At 40.3% G+C, this 19,256-nt stretch overlaps 1 long non-coding RNA gene across 1 annotated transcript; it reads left to right on the forward strand.

The window, feature by feature from the left end:
• Positions 1 to 3,914: 3,914 nt before the first annotated feature.
• On the forward strand, positions 3,915 to 18,530 carry LOC129657302 (uncharacterized). Its single transcript, XR_008716661.1, has 3 exons — positions 3,915 to 4,098; positions 8,505 to 8,603; positions 17,721 to 18,530. It is a non-coding gene; the product is annotated as an uncharacterized LOC129657302 (long non-coding RNA).
• The last annotated feature ends 726 nt before the right edge of the window (positions 18,531 to 19,256 follow it).

Consider the following 19,256-nt stretch of genomic DNA (forward strand, 5'->3'; position numbering starts at 1 on the left):
TTTTTACATAGTAGTGTATATATGTCGATTCCAATCACTCAATTCATCCCCTGCCTCCTTCCCCGCTTGGTATCCATGTTTGTTCTTTATGTCTGTGTCTCTATTTCTGCTTTGCAAATAAATTCATCAGCACCATTTTTTTTTAGATTCCATATATAAGTGATATTATATGATATTTGCTTTTCTCCTTATGACATATTTTACTTTGTATGACAGTCTCTAGGTCTATCCACATCTCTGCAAATGGTACTATTTCATTCTTTTTTATGGCTGAGTAATATTCCATTGTAGATCTGTACCACATCTTCTTTGGGAGGCTGCTGTCCAGAGCTACAGTGAGTTGGTAGATGCTTGCCTTCATTTCAGACTCTCCATCTACAATGACTAAGGCTCTTTTCTTCCAGAATTTACCTAAGATGTGAAGCATACCTTACATATCTTGGTTTTCTTCTAGAAACCAGTCTATTCCAAATATGAAGAATTTAGATTGTTCCTATTCATATAACATCTATACTAAGCTTTAAGAAGTAGTAGTGTTAGAATAATTAATGAGGAGACCATTAGACCAAGGTATCTCTAAAGCCTACATAGCCTATGTAAACAAATTAAACTTAAGCCAGAGTCAGTTTCTGCAGATGTCTGAAGATCAAGAAAGAGCAATCTGAAGACAGCCAATCACAAAGAGCCAGCTAGGCTTAAGGTAGTGCCGACCTGCCAATGGACTTCCCTGGTGGCTCAGATGGTAAAGCGTTTGCCTACAATGCGGGAGACCGGGGTTCAATCCCTGGGTCAGGAAGATCTCCTGGAGAAGGAAATGGCACCCCACTCCAGTATTCTTGCCTGGAAAATCCCATGGATGGAGGAACCTGGTAGGTTACAGTCCATGGGGTTGCAAAGAGTCGGGCATGACTGAGCGACTTCACTTTCCTAGTCATTTTCAGTTTGGTGTTGCCCAATTTGAATCACTGTATGCTCAAATAAAAATATACATGGTTAGATAGCCAACTCAATAGACAAGAATTTGAGCAAACTCTGGGAGATAGTGGAAGACAGAGGAGCCTTGTGTGCTGCAGTCCATGGGGTTGCAGAGTCAGACCTGACTTAGCAAATGAACAACATCAAAGCTCAAATAAACTTTTCAAGAGTTTAAACTCCCTTACTTTATATTTTAACTAGAGTGCATTAATATTATTAATAGTGTGCTATTATTATTGTGCTAAGGGAGCACAGAGGTGATGAATTATTTATGTAGGTATTTAGTAGTGTTGGACTGGGTCAGCAATAATACCAATACTTTAAGACTTGGTGCAGTTTTCTTTCCAGTAACATGTGATGAATTTTAGTTCATCTTGCCCCAAAATATTGACCTCATGTAACAGATATAATACAGTCCCAAGAGACAGAAACCTGGGAGTCAAGGCTCTCTTCTTGTCAAGTCTAATTTGCCATCATGTCCCATTAATTCTACTTCACAGTTATCTCTTGACTCTGTTTTCCTTTTCCCAACCCCTTTTCCCTGGTGGCTCAGCTGGTAAAGAATATGCCTGCAATGTGGGAGACCTGGGTTCAATCTCTGGGTTGGGAAGATCCCCAGGAGAAGGGAAAGGCTACCCACTCCAGTATTCTGGCCTGGAGAATTCCATGGACTGTATAGTTCAGGAGGTCTCAGAGTCGGACACAACTGAGCTACTTTCACTTCACTTCTCAGGGCCTATAGGATAAATTTTGAACTTTGAATACAAGGCACTTTATCCTCTGACCATTGCCTGCCTACTTTGTGGCCTCATTTGTAGCAAGTATTCATTTGTGGTCATGAAAATGCAGCACTCAGGTTTCCTTCTGCAGGAAGTATAACTGACTGATGGCCCCAATGCTGTTCTTCTGGATTCACGCTTGTGTTCACATAAAGGCCATGTTTCCCACAGGCTTCTCTCAGCCAAAGTCTGAGTAGCACGGGGATTTGTTCTAATGCATGCCCATTCTTTGGGGCTTCTGGGTGGCTCAGCAGTAAAGAATCTACCTGCAAGGCTGGAGATGTAGGAGTCATGGGTTCTATCCCTGGGTCAGGAATATCCCCTGGAGGAGGGCATGGCGACCCATTCCAGTATTCTTGCCTGGAAAATCCCATGGACAGAGGAGCCTGGTGGGCTGCAGTCCATGGGGCTACAAAGAGTAGGATACAACTGAAATGACTGAGCACGCATGCATGCCCATTCTTATGAGTTACCAGATCCTTAAACAGGTAATTTTGGCCAGAGGACTCGCCTGACTTCTGCCTGGATGAAACTTTCTCAGAACTATGCCAGATCCAAGACCATGTCTGTACAGTCCTTGTCCATCTCCTCTCTCTCACAGGTAGGTGAGACCTGGATTGCAATCTGAAGGCTTTCCCTACCTCCTCAGGTTCCTTCTCCTTCACAGGTGAAGGTGTTAGTCACTAAGTTGTGTTTAACTCTTTGTGACCCCATGGACTATAGCTTGATGGGTTCCTCTTTCCATGGGATTCTCCAGGCAAGAATACTAGAGTGGGCAGCCATTGCCTTCTCCAGGGGATCTTCCCCATCCTGGAATCGAACCTGGGTCTCCTGCATTGCAGGCAGATTCTTAACTGTCTGAGCCACCAGGGAAGCCCACTCCTTCACAGGGCTTTTTTCTCAATAAATCTTTTGTACATCTAATCTCATCTTGGCATTTCTTTGTGGAGGACCAAAATGAACAACAGTGGTTCCAGGAATGATTTGAAGAAACAACAGGGGCAAATGGGGATTTTTTAGCTGTGAAATGAAATGTTTTCTGCTTTACACTCTACCAGTAAACAAGCCTTTTCCAAATAAAAATTTATGAGCCCAGGTGAAACAAAGCCACCTATTCTGAAGCCATCAGCTACTTCCTCCCCAGTAATCAATAAGCACTGAAGAGTTGGGAGGATGTAAGAGGTGATCATCCACCACCTCTTATGGTAATCAAAGGATAGGATGTAATAATAAAGAAAGCAGGATTGGCCCCAGATAGATAGATGCATATGAAAGATGATTTCAGCAAGCCCGGATGCTTGAATCTTCCCATCCATGTGCTATCTGCGCTCAGTTGTGTCCAACCCTTTGTGACCCCATGGACTGTAGCCTGCGAGGCTCCTCTGTCCATGGGATTCTCCAGGCAAGAATACTGGAGTGGGTTGCCATGCGCTCCTCCAGGTGATCTTCCCCACCCATGAATTGAACCCGGGTCTCCTACATTTCAGGTGGATTTTTACCATCTGAGCCACCAGGGAAGCCCCTTCCCATCCATAGAAAATTGCTAAATCTCTTCATGTGAGAGATTTGGGTTTTCCTAATTAACAGTAATCTTTAGATATTCAGGTTATCTGCCCCTTGCTGCAAACTTATGTATAGCCTGGCTCCTCCCCTGCCTCCTCAGAGTCAGCTCTCTCAGGATCACCTGAAATACACTGTCTCCCAGCTTGAGTCCTAACATTCCTACTGAATAAAACCCAACATTCAACTTTTAGGTTGCACATATGTTTTTTAGTTGACATGGCTAAGGAGCCTGATGCTGGGAAAGACTAAAGGTAGGAGGCGAAGGGGAAGACAGAGGATGAGATGGTTGGATGGCATCACTGACTCAATGGTTCAAATGAGTTTGAGCAAACTCCAGGAGTTGGTGAAGGACAGAGAAGCCTGGTGTGCTGCAGTCCATCAGGTCACAAAGAGTTGGACACGACTGAGTGACTAACAACATCAACAGGCCAAGGAGCAAGGAAGGGATCCATGTATGGAAAATTACTAAGTAGAAACATCTGGGGATAAGGGAGGATTCTGACTAAACTGACTTGACAGGATTCTTGTGGAAGACAGGCCAGGGTGAGCAGATATCACCTGTAGATTGGTAAGAAATGAGGAATTTGATCAGATATGGAGCGTGGGAGATTCTTGCTGAACTGGTTGATGCAGGCCCAGGCAGGATAGACACTGAGGCCCAAGGTCAAAACCTAATTGAGAAGAGGACTTAGAAGAGCCTGACCAAAGTTTGGCCAGAAGAGAGTTTTTGTTAAGCAGGAAAAAGTGATCCCATATGTACTGCTGCCTTTTCACTGCTAATGTGAGTAAAAAAATATTAATCTTGGGTAGACTACACAGTCCAGGAAAAATCACACTACGATTTTATTCAGAAGCAGCAATATTAAGTGGATCTTCAGGGCAATCTTAAGGGGAAAAGAAAATGTTATAGGAAATACACATGCATTTTTTTTCAATTTTTTTTTTTTTTTTTTTTTTTTTTTGGCTGTGCTAGCTTCACTGATGCTTGGGCTTTTCTCTAGTTGTGGTCTGTGGGCTTTTCGTTGTAGTGGCTTCTCTGGTTGCAGAGCACGGGCTCCAGGGCATGCGGGCTTCGGCCATTATAGCACATCAGCTCAGTAGTTGTGGCTTTCGGGCTTGAGAGCACAGGTCAATAGTTGTGGCTCAAGAGCTTAGTTGTGGGATCGTCCCGGATCAGGGATCGAAACTTTGTCTCCTGCATCGGCAGGTGGATTCTTCACCACTGAGCCACCAGGGAAGCCCCCATATGCATTTTTTTGAAGGAGGTATAAAAAGGAGAAGCAGTAAAGCAGTTATATCTTCAATAACTTAATGACCGGGGAGGCAGTAGCTAAGTATTTTAAAGGCTCCAATTTATTCTAGGAAAATGAATTATGGTGCTTGCTGCATTCACAGTCCTTGCACAATTCTACCATCTCCCTCATTCCCATACTCACAGCACATATGATAAAAATTATCCAAAGCAGTCATATAATATAAAATAGCCCCCTTGGCTACAGACATTGGATTAGGATCACTTGATCTAATAGCAGCTGGTGCGTAGATCTGTCTGTAACCATGACTTAGCATGAATTGGTGAGCTGGGTCAATTATATTCTTATTCCCACTTACATGACTGAGGAAAGAAGAATCAGTTAATAGTGGGTTTGAAGCCAAGTATGTGTAGAGGGAAGCCCCTGAGATAGACTTGGAGCTGTAAATGAGCTATTAGACTTAGGTCTATGAAAAGTTAGGACAATCTGAGTTATAAGCAGAAGCGAGTAGGTGGAGAAAAGTTCTGAAATACATAGAGAAAAAAAAAAGTTGGTTAGTTGGTATTATAGATTAAAAATGGTTGCAAATTCTTTGACACTTTGTCACTTGGGAATTTCAGGAGACTGTTAGCTTCCAATTCCCATTTCTTTAAGTACTTACTCTAGAAAGTAAGCAACATGCAATGCCACCAAAATGTTCATGGAGAAGTCTATGTGGAGAATTAAGGCCCATGATCAGTAGCCTGGGGTTAGCTCTCAGCCAATAGCAGCACCAAGGCTGTCAGGCAGGTGAGTAAGCCTTCACGGGAGTGGATCCTCCAGGTGTTAGTGGAACTGCCCACTGACCCCACATGGACCAGGTTAGAGCCACCCACAAGCAGCTCTGTCCAGATTGTGAGTTCATGAGCAGAATGATTGATGATGGTATTTTTACTCTTTATCATTTTTCATTGTGGTGAAATACACATAGCATAAAAGTTATCATCTTAACCATTTTTAAGTGTACAACTCAACATTAAATATGTTCATATTGTTGTGCAATTGTAATCACCATTTGTCGTGAGTTCTTTTTATTGTACAAAACTGAAACTCTATACTCACTGAGAAACAACTCTCCATTCTTCTTTTCCCCTAGCACTGGCAACCTCCGTTCTACTTCCTATCTCTATTAATTTGTTCTAGGAACCTCATGTAAGTGAGTATTTGTTTTTTGTGACTGGCTTAGTTCACTCAGTGTAATGTCCTCTCCCTCTTATACCACCCACCCTCCCATCCCACTCTTCTAGGTTGTCACAGAGCACCAGATTTGAGCTCCCTGTGCCATATAGCAAATTTCCACTGGCTATTCAATTTTACATACGGTAATGCAAATGTTTCAATGCTACTCTCTCAATTTGCCCCGCCCACTCCTTCCCCCTCTGTGTCCAAGTCTGTTCTCTATATTTGCATCTCCATTGCTGCCCTGCAGACAGGTTCATCAGTACTATCTTTCTAGGTTCCATATATTTGCATTAATATACAATATTTGTTTTCCTCTTTCTGACTTCACTATGTATAATAGGCTCTAGGTTCATCCATCTCATTAGAACGAAGTCAAATGTGTTCCTTTTATGGTTGAGTAATATTCCATTGTATATAAGTACCACAACTTCTTTATTAACCATTAGCTTCAGGCTTTGGTTTTATTCAATCTTTCATTTGCTACCTCCCATTTGCCTATATGCCTACCTCTATTCACTCTCTGAAAAGGGAAATAAAGAACATTGAAATAACTAGGTGGACTTCACTTTCACTTTTTACTTTCATGCATTGGAGAAGGAAATGGCAACCCACTCTGGTGTTCTTACCTGGAGAATCCCAGGGACGGGGGAGCCTGGTGGGCTGCAGTCTATGGGGTTGCACAGAGTCGGACACGACTGAAGCGACTTAGCAGCAGCAGAGAAGATCTCAAGCATTAAGACAGAAAACATCATTGCTAACCATTATTTGAATATTTGAGTTAGAAATATGAATGATCATGAAGAGTGTTAATATGTGAAAAGGCTTAATATGTGTGTATGTTACACGTGTTTTTGTGTATCACTAGACTGTAGGAGCCTAGAGAAATAGTCCTTGACCCCAGCTACCCAATATTAGCATCACCTGGGGAGCTTTTAAAACTATTCATGCTCAAGTCTACCCTATAGCACCAAGTCATAATATCTGGGGATGGAATTTCATAAGATATTTTTAAAAAATTCTCCAGATGATTCTAATGAGCGCCCAGAGTGGAGAACAACTGGATAGGAGGATAGAAACCATGTTCATATATTTTGGACATTTTGCCTGAGGCCAACTACACTCATTAAAATATTAAGGATTTCACTGTTGGACTAGGTCTTTTAGTAACAGATGAGGCTTCAATTAGATAGCTAGCCACTCTATTCTATGGTGCTTTCAGTTTTCAAGTTCACACAGATAAGATGAACAGTATCCATGACAACGGCAGATGTGATTCATCCATTTCCTAGTTTTCTGTTTCCTTTGGGACCTTCTGTTCCCTCAGATGACATTTGGGGCAGCTCACACACTCCAATGGCCATCTGGCATAGCTGGTGATTCGAGCTCTTCTTCATCCATGTCTTTTTAACTTTATAATCCTATAAGGCTATGACTAATGTATGATATCAGTCCACTATACTTTAAAAATGACACTATATTTGCATGCTATACTAAAATATACCAATTGATTCATTTATTCTTCAGACATTTACTGAATATGTGTTTCAAGGTTAGTTCTTAAAGGTTAATCCTTGCCCTCAAGTATCTCATATTCTAAGTGATGATGATGTTAGTACCCTCTTTTATACCATCAAATCTTTTAAAAATAATTTTATTTTAATTTTTACTTTATTTTTAGCTGTGCTGAGTGTTTGTTGCTGCACAGTCTTTTCGCTAGTTGGTGTGAGAGGGGGCTGTCTAGTTTCTGTGCCCGGGCTTCTCATTGCAGTGGTTCTAGGCACACGGGCTTCAGTAGTTGTGGCACATGGGCTCAGTGATGGCAGTTCCTGGGCTCTAGAGCACAGGTTCCATAGTTGTGGCACCTGAGCTTTGTTGCTCCATGGCATGTGGAATCTTCCCAGACCAGGGATCGAAACCATGTCTTCTGCATTAGCAGGCAGATTCTCTACGAGAGACACCAGGGAAGCCCCCATCAAATCTATTTTATTATTTAAGTTCTCAATTTTGTATATGGTGCTGTATTAACCAAAGTTCTCCTAGGAAACAGAACTAACACATTGTATAGAGAGAGAGAGAGTGAGAGAAAGAGGTTTTTTGTTCCTGTTCCTGTTGGTGAACAGGATTATGGAAGCCGGCAAATCCAAATCTGCAGTGAGGACCAGACGGCAGAGTTCAAGTCCAAAGGGCAGCCGGATGGATACCCAGGAGAGCTGATAGTGCAGGTGAAGTCCAAAGGCAGTCTTATGGAGCATTCCCTGTTGCCCGGGAAGGTAGGCAAGCCTTTAGCTGACTGGGTGTAGTCTAACTGAAGGGCAAACTGTTTACTCAAAGTCCACTGATTCAAACGCTAATATCATCCCAAACACCTTCTGAGTTGAGTTGATCATAAAGTTAACCATCACTTGTGCTTAGAGCAGTGATGTTAATGATGATGACAATAATGGGTACATAGTATTGTGTGCTTAACGTGTACCAGACACTGTGGTACTTGGTGTACACCTTTTAATCCTCACATCAACCCTATGAGGGGGTTACTATTGTTATCATAGAGATGAGAAAACTGAGACCTTGTAACAGTTAAATAATTTGTCCAAGTCACAATATGTAAGTTTTAGATTTTTTAAAAAATTTGCTTATTTGGTTGTGCCAGATCTTAGTTGGGGCACACAGGATCTTTAGTTGCATCATGTGGGATCTTTTTTTTTTTTTTCAGTTGCCTTATGTAGAATCTAATATCCTGACCAGGTATCAAACCTGGGTCTCTTGAATGGAAGCATGGAGTCTGAGCCACTGGACCACCAGGGAAGTCTCTGTAAGTCTTGATTTTATAATTTAAAGCCAGATCGGCCTGGCTCAAAGCCTTTGCCCTTAACAACCACAAAGCTCAAAAAAGATGTTTTTGAAAGTTTCTTTTCTGTTATCCTCTGAAGTATACTCTTGAGGGAATGACATTTTGTTATACCATAAGGAGAATTTTTCATTATTTGCAATGCTTTGTTTCATACTAGCTGGAAACACTATGGGCAACAGCATTCTAACATGTTAAATTCAGAGTGAAGACCCATCACTTCCCACTGGACACGTTTTATTAAAATTAAGTGTGCCTCCGCATCTTCCTATTAAAATGGAGAGGAAATATTCTCGCTAAAGGTTTATAGAGTGCCTTGAGATTCTCAAGTGAGAAATACTTCAAGGGGAGGTGTTGCTGTGCTGAATTAAATAAATGAGTCAATTAACTTCATTTCCTCTGATCAATGTAAAATGTTAATATAGCTTCGTGGCTCTTCTGACTTAATTGCATAGGTCATATTATGAGCATAAACGTAATGTTGTCTGGAGAGCTGTGCTGAAAATCTGTTTGAATGGGAGTCATGATTTTACCCTTCATAAGAAGGGAAAATTGGCTGAGTCACACAAATCATGCTTCAGTATAACATATTTCATGTGCCTCCTTCACTTCACATTAATTTTAACTAATTATTTAGTTAATTGGCAATTATTCCTTCAAAAAACTTTTATTAAGTGCTTCTAATGTGACTGGTAGCTAACATCTGTTTAGAACTTTATAAAGCAGCTTCACACACATCACATTATTCTTGCCCGAATTCCAAGATGGAGAATATTTGTTCTTTTCCCTAGGCACTTATTAATTTTGCCATGTTTCCACTCCTTTTCAAAAGCTAATTTTGTCTTAGTACAATATTGCTGACAAAGCTGAAGATGCAGGCTCTCTTTGGAGACAAGTTGATAATTGCTGATGTCCAAAGTGTACGGTTTTCACTGACATCTTCCTGCTTGGTCTTTCCACTTCAGTCAGTGAGATTAGTTTTTATACATGCATGCATGCTTGTGTGCTCAGTAATGTTGACTCTTTGTGACCCTGTGAACTGTAGACTGTCAGGCTCCTCTATTCATGGAATATCCCAGGCAAGAATACTGGAATGGGTTGCCATTTCCTTTTCAAGGGGATCTTCCCAACCCAGAAATTGAACCAGTGTCTTCTGCATTGCCAGGTGGATTCTTTACCACTAAGTCACCACGGAAGCCCTGAGATTAGTTTTTATCATCTGTAATTCTTTAGTTGAACAAATCAATAATATATTGGTTCTTGTCATTTCCTATAGAAAATATCAATCATCAGAGTATCAGATTTTTGGGACATTATTTTTGAGAAAATGTTATAGGATGAGAAGAAAAGCTTTATTAAGTTTATATTGGTATTTAAATGAAGTGTTAGACATGAGAGGATAATATTATAAAGGCATGTGATAGCATTTGGAAAAGGAATTCAAATATGATCAGCCAATGCTTGCCTAGCCTAGGCCCTATATGTCACAAAAATAGCAGTGACTGGAAATGTCTATGATAGGTATAAGACCCCTTTCTGAACTGGATTTTCCTCTCCTCTTTGTATTATTTTAGATAGTATTTTTCACTTTTGGCTGTATCACATAGCTTGTGTGGAATCTTAGTTCCCCAACCAGGGATCGAACCTGGAACTTCAGTAGTAAGAACACAGAGTCTTAACCACTGTATTGCTATGGAATTCTCTCCTCTCCTCTTTGAAGATTAATATTGTATTCACCATTTTCCACTAACCATACCATGTCTTTCTTTGAAAAAGGCTGTCAGTTAACTGCTGAACCATTTCCAATATGCTAGACTATGGATTATACATTAAGAAGTCATGAGATCATTGTGACTGTGAATAAAGAAAGGTTTCAGTTAGTTATTTACTCTAGTAAGTTGATTTCATTTTTATTGATACTTAACATCAACATTCCTGGAGCCCCTGAGCATCAATATCTGTTTTAGGATTATATAGAGATATTTATCTTTCCATATTTTTCTGGCAAATTTTCCATATTTTTCTGGCAAGATCATAAACACAGTGAAATTAATTCACGTGAGCTGAAGGCTTGCAGATCTGTGTAGTTTTATTTTATTAAACATTTTAAAGTTAATGAGAAAATCTTTTGCTGATCCTTTTGGGAGTATTTTCTATATCCTGCAGTTGCCACTTGCCTATACCCACCCTTCTCTACTTCACTCTGATGAGGTGTTAAATGGGATTCAAGAAGGCATTATCTGGGCTTCCCTGGTAGCTCAGATGGTTAAGAATCCGCCTGCAATGCAGGAGACCTGGGTTCTATCCCTGATTTGGGGAGATACCCTGGAGGAGGGTGTGGCAACCCACTCCCGTATTCTTGCCTGGAGAATCCCCAAGGACAGAGGAGCCTGGCGGGCTACAGTCCATGCTATCACAAAGAGTCAGACTTAACTGAGCAACTAAGCACAGCACAGCAAGGCATTATCCAGAGCACATTTTTAGAGTATAAGCAGGACAGGCATGAATTAGACAGCATGTTTTTGTCCTCCTCAGCTTTCTGTATAAAATTGACAAAATAAGATCTGAGACTTGAACTTGACTTTGCAGTGGAAATAAGTGAAGCAGATCTTCTGATTCAGGGCTCCTAAGGCCCATCTGGTGTAGACAAGGGGTTTCTTCTTCGTCTAATCTATAAAACTTGTGTTTAACACTGGAGTTTGTGACAGGACCTAGGGTAATATTTAATAATAAGGTGACTTTGTTTTGATTCATCGTATGCTTTTATACCTCCTTTACAACACTGTGGGGAGAGGTGGGTTAAGGAAGGTTTGGGTACTTATGTATGCAAAGACCACCATAATAGTACCTTAATTTTATCTTACTGGGATCCATTAAATTAACACTTTGGTAGCATTTTAACGGACGATCATACCAGGTATACTAACGGAACCTCAAATTAAGCTCATGTGGTCCATTTCCACCCCAAAACTCAAACCAAAGTCTTGAATCTTATTATTTCAATTCAATGAAAGGTCATACTTGCCTTCTTCAGAGAAAAAAGAGAGAATGGGGAAATACATGCATTCAGTAGAGGCTTAGAGTAATGTACCAATCAGTAAACTGGGACTCCGATCTCTGGAGGAATAGGTAAGGGTGGAGGTGAAAAGTTAAAGTTTTTTTCACTGGACGCCAGCGTTCCTTACTCTAGATGTAGTTTGAAAAATGGTATGTGGCGCAAATAAACACAATAAACACTGAAACACAATACAAATACAAACACACACACGATACTTATATTTGAGTTCCTTTCCCCTACCCAGTGCAAATCTGGCCAAAGGTACAATTACAACCACTACCTTCATAGATATAAATAGACAGTAACATAAATATACCCAATGAAGTGTTTGGAATTTCAAGATCTGAGTTTCTAACCTGCCCTATTATTATTTATTTATTCATTAAAAATTTTTTTATTGGAGTATAGTTGCTTTACATGTTGTATTAGCACCCTATTCTTTTAGATAGAGGAAAATAAATCGTTGTAGATTAATAATGACATTTTGTTTCCTTTCTCCCTAAAGCAGAACCCTTGACACTACTCACTTGTAAGGATAATCTCATGTGAGGATATGTAGTATCCTGTATGTGTGTTTGCGTATATATATCCTATATAAGAATATATTAGAGTAACAGTTAAATTTAAATCTTCTCAGAGAAGAGATAGAAACAAAGTACTTGATAACATTTATTAAGTACTATCTTCTACATATTCTATTTTGTTGTTGCTGCTCAGTCACTGAGTTGTGTCTGACTCTCTGCCATTCCATGGACTACAGCACACCAGGCTTCTCTGTCCTCCACAATCTCACTGAGTTTGCTCAAATTCATATCTGTTGAGTCAGGGACTCAACTATCTCATCTAACTATGAGATAGTCTAACTATGTCATCTTGCCATCTCCTGCTTGATCATGTCCAATTTGCCTTGATTCATGGACCTAACATTCCAGGTTCCTATGCAGTATTATTCTTTATAGCATTGGACTTTACTTTCAATCATCAGACATGTCTACACCTGAGGGTGTTTCTGCTCTGGCCCAGCAACCTCATTCTTTCTGGAACTATTAGTAATTGCCCTCTGCTCTTCCCCAGGGGCATACACCTTCAGGCCTGAGGGGCTCATCTTCTGGTGTCATATCTTTCGGCCTTTTCATACTTTTCATGGGGTTCTCCAGGCAAGAAAACTGGAGAGGGTTGCCATTTCCTCCTCCAGTGGGCCATGTTTGTCTCCACTATGACCTGTCTGTCTTGGGTGGCCCTGCACAGCCCGGCTCAGAGCTTCATTGAGTTATGAAAGCCCCTTTGCCACGACAAGGCTGTGATCACCTTTGCGAAACTTTCACCACCACTGTGTGGCTAGCTCAACTTTACAGATTAGTAAACCTGGGCTTTGAGATATTAATATTTCAGAGGTCGTACAGTTAGTTAAGTGATAGCCCTAGGATTCTTTTTCTGTGCTGTTCTCCTCCAGATCTGTGTCTTCCTATTTGCTATGTGCTTTATTGTTGTTCAGTCATTTAGTTGTGTCTGACTCTCTGCGACCCCTTGGACTGCAGCACACCAGGCTTTCCTGTCCTTTACTATCTCCCAGAGTTTGATCAAACTCATGTTCATTGAATTGGTGATGCCATCCAACCATCTCATCCTCTGTTGTCCCTTTCTCCTCCTGCCTTATATCTTTCCCAGCATTAGGGTCTTTTCCAACAAGTTGGCTCTTCTAATCAGGTGGCCAAAGTATTGGAGCTTCAGTTTCAGCATCAGTCTTTCCAATGAATATTCAGGGTTGATTTCCTTTAGGATTGACCGGTTTGATCTCCTGCTGTCCAAGGGACTCTCAAGAGTCTTCTCCAGCATTGCAATTTGAAAGCATCAAATTCTTTGGTGCTCAGCCTTCTTTGTGGTCCAACTCTCACATTCATGACTATAGGAAAAAACATAACTTTGACTCTACGAACCTATAGTAGGTGCTTATTAACCTTTGAAGGTAAACCAGCTCTGGCAATACAACAAAGTTTTAATAGAACACCATTAAGAATCACAGCTGGATTAATGTCACAATATTCTTATTTTTAGTAACAAAACTAGTTTGGGGAAGAAAACATAAAGGAATATTAGAGAATGACAAACATTAAATTAGATAATACTATGAGGAAGAACAACATTTCTGGAATAACATTTAATGCAATGATTACTGCATAGGGTGAGGCTCAAGAAATGTTGAATAAATTAATGAAAGAATGAATGAAAAGAATATATGTGTGTGTGTGCACATGCTTACTGATCATACCAGTAAATAATAGACTTAAAAAAAAATGAAAGTGTAATGTATTCAAATATATTCACATAAAACTCGAAGTTCAACTTTGGAGAAACCTAATGGGAAGCCATGTTTAACACAGCTTATTTTTTATCGTTATTCACTGTCATCACGCCTTTTTACAGCTTCCTTAAAATCTCAAGTTCCTCAGTGCAATGCTATAGTAATTTAGAAAAAGAAATCTGAAAGATGGTGTTGAAGAGTAATTAACATTTAACTGGCTGTGAATGCAAGCATGAAACAGCATCCCAGGGGTGGCAGATTAAAAAAAGACTTAATGAAGAAGAGAAAAGTAATGATCATCAAAACAAGAAAAGAGAACACTTTCTAGGCTTCAGGTTATAAATCTTTGAAATACCATTGAAAGTTTCAGACTGGGTTTGGGACATCTGAACACTCCTGTTTATTTGTTTGGTTTTGGGAAATGTAATCTTGGGTCTACAGAGCAAGTGTGGCTTTGTAAAACAATCACTTTAAACCATATCATCCATCTCCTCCTTCCTCCATGTTTATATGCTCTCATTCTCTATGAATTCCCTCCTGTATGAGTGTCTCAAGCCAATCATCTTGAGAGGCTGAGTCTAACGTTAAATCTTACGTGGGTAGAATTTTGTAGAATCATTAGGAGTGTTAGAGTTTACTTTTGTTAGAAAACTCAATGTTTTAATTTTGCTAGGTCATTAATTCAGTTTTAAAGTAACACCATCTTTGAAGGAGAAATATTGAAATTCTTTTTCTCCAGTTTTGATCTTTTGTGAATATTCCAGTGCCACATTTTTTGCTTCTCTATAAGGACTTTTTTATTTAGGTGTTCTGCTAAAACTTTTGGCTCTTCCTCCAACCACCTTGGGCTTCCCTTGTAGCTCAGTTGGTAAAGAATCCACCTGCAATGCAGGAGACACCGGTTCAATTCCTGGGTCAGGAAGATGCACAGAAGGGATAGGCTACCCACTCCAGTATTCTTGGGCTTCCCTTGTGGCTCAGCTGATAAAGAATCTGCCTTCTCTGCAGGAGACTTGGGTTCGATCCCTGAGTTGGGAAGGTCCCTGGAAAAGGGAAAGGCTACCCACTCCAGTATTCTGGCCTGGAGTATTTCATGGACTGTAAAGTCCTTGGGGTCTCAAAGAGTTGGACCTGACTGTCATTTTCACTTTCTTTTAATAAAATAAAGCAGAGTAATAAAACAGAATTCCAGAGATGCAATGCTATTTAGAAAGCCCCTGTAAGGGAATGACTTTTAATACCTGAAGGATAGCAAGCCTCAGTCAGAAGAATCAGGAGAAATGGTTAAGTGCAAAGGTCATATGCCTGCCAAGTTGCTTCAGGTATCCTGTATCCAATTCTTTGAGGTCCTATGGACCATAGCCCACCAGGCTTCTCTGTCCATGGGATTCTCCAGGCAGAATTACTGGAGTGGGTTGCTGTGACCTCCTCCAGGGGCTTTTCCTGACTCAGAGATGGAACACGCGCATTGGTAGGCAAGTTCTTTACCACTGCTGCTAAGTCGCTTCAGTCGTGTCCGACTCTGTGCGACCCCATAGACGGCAGCCCAACAGGCTCCCCGGTCCCTGGGATTCTCCAGGCAAGGACACTGGCCTTTACCACTAGCGCCACCTAAAGATCATGAGGCCAAAACAAATTTGGCCTGCTCAAGGAAGAGGAGGAAGGTGGCATGCAGAGTGCAAGCAGTGAATTTGCTGAGGAAGGCCGGCACTAGAGTCTGTAGGGACTAGTGGGCTGTGGAAAGGAGACTGAATTTCATTTAAGTGCAGTAGGAATTCAGTAGAAGCAGTGGATAATACAGTCTGATTTACTAGTTTTAAAATTTCAGCTAGCTGTCAGTGGAGACGCAGAGAGAATGTACTTGTGGGCATGGGGGGTGGAGGGGAAGGAGAGGGTGAGACGGATGGAGAGAGCGGCATGGAAACGTGTATATTACCATATGTAAACTAGATAGCCAGTGGGGATTTGCTGTATGATGCAGAGAACTCAGACCGGGACTCTGTGACCAACTGGAGGAGGGGAGAAAGATTCAAGAAGGAGGGGGCATATGTACATCTATGGTTGATTCATATTGATGTATTGCAGAAACCAACACAATATTGTAAGGCAATTGTCCTTCAATTAAAAATAAATTTTTAGAAATATAAAAAAAAAGTCAGCTAGCTGTAATAAAGTGGAGAAGGAAATGGCAACCCACTCTCGTATTCTTACCTGGAGAGTCCCAGGGACAGAGGAGCCTGGTAAACTGCTGTCTATGGGGTCACACAGAGTCAGACATGACTGAAGCAACTTAGCAGCAGCAGCAGCAGCAGCAGCTGTAATAAAGAAACAGACTCAAAGAAGTAAATATAGAAGCTGAAACACCAGTTAGAACGAATTTACACTGGACTATAGATGATGGTGACTTGGATTAGAGCTAAGAAGGAGTGAGGATGTCAGAATCGGGATATATTTTGAGGCAAGGATAATTGGACTTGTGCATAGATTGGCTGTGGGGATGTATAAAGAAGAGTCAAGGAAGACTCTATGCTACTGGCCTAGACACCTAGTGGAAAGCTGGGAGAGAAACAGGTTTGGGTTTGAGGGAGTAAGCAGTGAAGGGTTCAGCTTTAACCTCCTAAAAGTCTTTTCTTAAAACATCTGTATTGAGATATAATTCATATGCCATATAATTCACACATTTGAAGTGTACAGTTCAAGGACTTTTTAGTATATTCACAGAGTCATGGGATCATCACCACAATCTAAGTTTAGAATATTTTATCACTTCACAAAAAAACCCTCTACCTATTCCCCTGACCCTAGGCAACTTCTAACCTACTTTCTGTCTCTATAAATTTCTCCAATTTTGGCATTTCATATTAAAAAATGCCACAATATATGAACCTTTTATGGCTGGATTCTTTCCTTTAACACTTTTAACTTTTACCCTTATTGTAGCATGTATCAATCAATCAGTACTTGAATCCTTTTTATTGCTGGATAATATTCTAACACAGGTATATACTAGTTATTATTTCCTTTAGACATTTGTGTTGTTTCTACTTTTGGGCTACTATGAATAATGCTGCTATGAATGTTTGTAGACAGGTTTTTGTTTGGATATATGTCTTTATTTCCCTTTAGTGAAAAATCAAGAATGGAATTGCTAGGTTATGTAGTAACTCTATGATTAATATTTTGAAAAACTGCCAAAATATTTTCTAAAGTGGCTGAACCATTTTTTCTGTCCATCAACAATTGAATAGGTCTTAATTCCTCCACATTCTTGCCAACATTTGTTATCGTCTGTGTTTTTCATTGTAACCACCCTACTGGGTGTGAAGTGGTATGCCATTGAAGTTTTGATTTGCATTTCCTTAATTACTAGTGATGTTGAGCATGTTTTTATGTGCATATTGGCCATGTGTCCCATCTGATCCCATCACTTCATGTATGATAGATGGGGGGGAAAAGTGGAAACAGTAACAGATTTTATTTTCTTGGGCTCCAAAATCAATGTGGACAGTGACTACAGCCACAAAATTAAAAGATGCTTGCTTCTTGAAAGAAAAGCTATGACCAACCTAGATAGCATATTAAAAAGCAGAGACATCACTTTGCTGACAAAGGTCCATATAGTTAAAGTTATGGTTTTTCCAGTAGTCATGTACGGATGTGAGAACTGGACCATAAAGAAGGCTGAGCATTGAAGAATTGATGCTTTCTAATTGTCATGCAGCAGAAGACTCTTGAGAGCCCCTTGGACTGCAAGGAGATCAAACCAGTCAATCTTAAAGGAAATCAACCCTGAATATTCACTGGAAGGAATGGAACTGAATGCTGCTGAAGCTGAAGTGCCAATACACTGGCCACCTGATGCTAAGAGCTGACTAATTGGGAAAGATTGAGGGCAGGAGAAGAAGAGGATGACAGAGGATGAGATGGTTGGATGGCATCACCAACTCAATGGACATGAGTTTGGGTGGACTCTGGAAGATGGTGAAGGACAGGGAAGCCTGGTGTTCTGCAATTCATGGAGTTGCAAGGAGTCAGACACAACTTAGAGACTGAACAACAACAACAAGAAGAATTGGCCATTTCTATACTTTCTCCAGAGAAATATGTATCGAAATCCTTTATTTTTAAAATATTTATTTATTTGGCTATGTGGGATCTAAGTTGCCACATGTGGGGTCTTTTTTTTAATTGTTGTTGTGGCACACAGAATCTTTTTAGTTGTGACATTTGAAGTCTTTAATTGCAGCATGTGAACTCGTAGTTGCAGTATGTGGGATCTAGTTCTCTGGTCAGGGATTGAACCCAGGCCCTCAACATTGGGAGTGTGGAGTCTTAGCCACTGGGCCATTTGGGAAGTCCCCCTTATGCATTAAAACATTTTTTTATTGTTGAGTTGTACAAATTCTTCACATATTCTGGATACAAGCCCTGAGTCAGCATATTATTTGCAAATATTTTCCCCCATTCTTTGGGTTGTCTTTTCACTTTTATGATGGTATTGTTGGTAATACAAAAGTTTTAAATTTGAATGTAATCCAGTTTGTCTATTTTTTTCTATAATAATAATAAAATTTATTATTTTATTGTTTTTGTTTTTGGGTCATATCTAATAAATGGCTAGGTCAAATTTTAGTTATATATCAGACATCCAAAAGGAGACAGGAAGCTGCAAATGAGTCTGAACTTTAGAGCAGAGATCAAATTGGATAAACATTGGGGAGCAATGGACTGGACTTCATGGAATCACCTGGACTTTATGAAATCACCCAGAGAGAAATAGAGCATAGGAGTCAAGTCCTGAAGGATACAATTTATAATCATTATACATGGCATGGGGTTCAGTGCATGCCCAGAGTTCTAGCATCAGATACCAACAAAGAGGGTCTACATTACTGAATAAACATGAAGACTGCCCAGTTAGGGGTAGTCAGGGAAGAGTTTGTGAAATGGTTTGCACTTAGTGGCACTATAAAATTGTCTCCTCTAAATAAACCAGATTAGAATCTTCTCCACATGTTTTTAACTTCCTAAGAAGCTGATCAAACCCCTGTATGAGATGTCCATGCTGGTCAAAGCAACATACAGAATCCATTCCAGATTGTTTAAGTTAACAAAGAATTTAGTAGAGAACATCAGGGCTTCACAGGTGGCAAAGTGGTAAAGAATCTGCCTGCCAATGCAGGAGATGCAGTGGACACAAGTCTTCCCTGGGTTGAGAAAATCCCCTGGAGGAGGGCATGGCAACCGACTCCAGTAT

The sequence above is a fragment of the Bubalus kerabau genome, chromosome 7 (assembly GCF_029407905.1).
Source record: "Bubalus kerabau isolate K-KA32 ecotype Philippines breed swamp buffalo chromosome 7, PCC_UOA_SB_1v2, whole genome shotgun sequence".
Taxonomy (NCBI): domain Eukaryota; kingdom Metazoa; phylum Chordata; class Mammalia; order Artiodactyla; family Bovidae; genus Bubalus; species Bubalus kerabau.